Genomic DNA, 3,195 nt, shown 5'->3' with positions numbered 1-3,195 from the left:
GAGAGGGAGATCTTCTCCTCTCTCTCTTTTAGGATTAGGATTTAGGATTTCTTCTTGCTTTAAGAGTGACTCTCAATCCAGGTTTTACGTTCCTTTGTTTTAGCTTCCTTTTACTTTTTTTTATTCCAGCACTTGAATTGATCAGTGAATTTATGAATTTCTTCCATGTTATAGATTGTTATCTGAATTAATAATATTTGAGGTATTTTCAGTTTATGATTGTTCTCTTTGATTTAAGTTACCATTGCTTCCCATCTAAGGATATTTTTATTATTCCAGCAATTTTATTTTTCCCCTTTTGGCCCTGGTTAAGAATTCAGTAACTCAACAGTTATTAAACTCAACATAATTAAATAGGATTCAAAGGTCAATTTAATTAGTCCCCTGACTTTCCTTTGCCCTAGTAAAGGTTGACCAAGTGGAATTTAGACTCAACTTTCATTATAGTTGAGAGAGATAACTACGTTGGACCTCCAACTTCTCTTACCTTGCCAAAAGTCTGCTTTACAGTATTTATTTATTTTAATTGCCATTTACTTTACTTGTCATTTAAATTACTTACTTCTCATCTTCTAAACCCCGATTATAACCTTTATAGCCAATAATAAGAACATACTTCCTCGCAATTCCTTGAGAAGATGACCCGAGGTTTGAATACTCGGTTAACAATTTCTAAAGGGGTTTGTTACTTGTGACACCCAAAACGTTTGTACGAAGAGATTTTTGTCGGTTTAGAGACTATATCTACAACGCAACTATTTCTATGAATCTCTATACTGGTAAAAATCCCAACGTCAAAATGTTGCCGTTGCCGGGGATATCTAGGTCTGTTTACTTGCACTGTTCCTGTTTATGTTTTATCATAACTGCAATTCTACTGTTCCTGTGACCTCGTTCATATGCTGTGATTTCTTGCAATTGCTGCTTGTTACTCTAAATTTTCCTGTTTCTATTCATATACTGGTAACTGCAGCAAGTTTTTATTTAATATGAGCTGCTATGATTGCTGTTTATTTTCTGGGACAATCCAATTTTAGCCAGAATGCTGCCCAAATTTTTTGTAAATTGTTTTCATTCATGTTTTGGTTTGGCATTTCTGAACTCTGTTTTACTCTGCTTTACCCAAACCATTTCATGAATGCTATGGCAGACTTTCTTATCCTCTATGATTTCCTGGTTCATAAACTGCATTTGTGATTCACTGATTCCAATTTTCGCTTTCTTTATTTCTATTCAAATCAGCATCACCCTGTTTTCCTTGTTCGATTATGAGTACTTCTATTCTTACCTGTGAATCCTTGTTATATGGAATTTTTCTATGCCACTTACTTTAACCCGCACTTTACTAACTCACTGATTTTAATTTACTAATTTCTTTTTCAAATTCTAACCATACTAACCCTTTTAATCTCTTTTCTGATTATTTTCACTTTCCTCTAACTTTCTCACCATGGCATATTGATTATTTTTCCATTTAACATAAATTCAATCACATTTCATTTACTCATTTTTCTTATTCTATTTCTCCCTTGCCGCTTTGTGTTTCCTTTGTTTAATTGCCTATTTGCTTTCCTATTTTATCCATATCCCGGTTTTCTATTTTTCAGGATGTCTGCCTCACAAAGGAGAGGAAAAGGCAAGGCTACTGGCAAGCACAAGAGAGGAGATTCCTCCCAGTCCATCATTGCTCTAATGCACGATTCTTCATGGCGGGAGAAAAACTTCACACAACAAGAAAAAGCTGACCAGCTGCTCCCTGCGAATGATCCTATAAAATTTACAAACCAGTACTGTGAGCTAAAGTACCTGGCTTTTGCAAACTCCAGAAATCTATACCTGGAACGAACTCTGAAGATTCCAGAAGCACTCCAGCTACCATCCATTCCAGTGATGACACCCCTTCACACCCGGCTTGATTGAGCATCGGGGACGATGCTTCCTTTTAAGTGTGGGGAGGTCGCCATCTCTGGCGTTTATTTTGGTGAACTACTACATCTTTTTTTCTTTTATTTTGGATATTTTTCTGTATTTTTCTTTTTACTATTATTTTTTGAGTACTTATACATTGCTTTTATGTATTTTTACTCTATTTTCTGTATTTTGCATCTTTAGTTCATATTTTAGCCATTTAGTTTATTTTAGTTGTTTAGTTTAGTTTGCAATTCTGAATTATTAGTGGATTAATTAGTATAGTTTACCCTTTTTAGCATAAGATAGTTTAGTTTAAATAGAAAAATATAAAAAGGAAGTAAGCTAGGAAATTGAACATATCAGATTTAAATCCACAAACCTTATATATAGCATTACATGATGTAGTTAAGCTGACAACATTTCATCAAGGAGGAACATTAAAACTTTAAAAGCTACCCTAAATAAATTTTTTATGAGAATAATGGGAATTTTTAACTAAACTTGCATAGAATATATAAATGATATATGATGCTTGAGTTAGAAAACACACAGCCTGTGAGTCTTGAGCTTAATTGTATGGTTGCATTCAAACCATAATTTCATTTCTGTGTGTTTCATTTCTTTTTATTCTGATGTTCTTTACTTTGCTTTAATCTATATGTCCAATTATAGAATATAGAATGTAGATACATACCAAGAGAATGATTGAGGCCATCATTTGATTTTAGCTCACTTACCCCAAATTAGCCTACCTTTTACATCACCTTTGTTAGCCCCCTTAAACCTTTTAAAACCCCTTTATTCTATTTAGCCAAATTACTAGCCTTAAGCAGAAAAACAAAAGAAAATCCCAAGTGAATCCTTGGTTAGCTTAAGATAGAAAATCATGAATAGAGTTAAATGTGGGAAACCTTTTGGGAACATGGATGATAGAAACAAAAGGTAGAGAAGTTAAAGGAAATAAAATAAATTTGGGAAGCATGCTCATGAGAAAATCAAAGTGATTTAATTGCCATGTGCCTTGAAAAAAAAAAAAGAAGAGTTATTTTTCAGCATTTAAATAAAAGGGGGATACAAAGGAAATTCCCCAATGCAAAATAAAAGCAATGCACATGGAATAAAAAATTAATAAAAAGTGAAACATGAGTATGTAACAATAAGTGGGATAATATGGGAAAATAGGTAAAGAGATTTTGTTTTACTGAATATGTATGTTAGGTGAGATCTTAGTCTAATTAAGGATTCACTTATTAGCTCACTTGACCCTATACATAAATCCTTACC

The sequence above is a fragment of the Arachis ipaensis genome, chromosome B10 (assembly GCF_000816755.2).
Source record: "Arachis ipaensis cultivar K30076 chromosome B10, Araip1.1, whole genome shotgun sequence".
Taxonomy (NCBI): domain Eukaryota; kingdom Viridiplantae; phylum Streptophyta; class Magnoliopsida; order Fabales; family Fabaceae; genus Arachis; species Arachis ipaensis.
Note: the sequence above shows the minus strand (reverse complement) of the source record.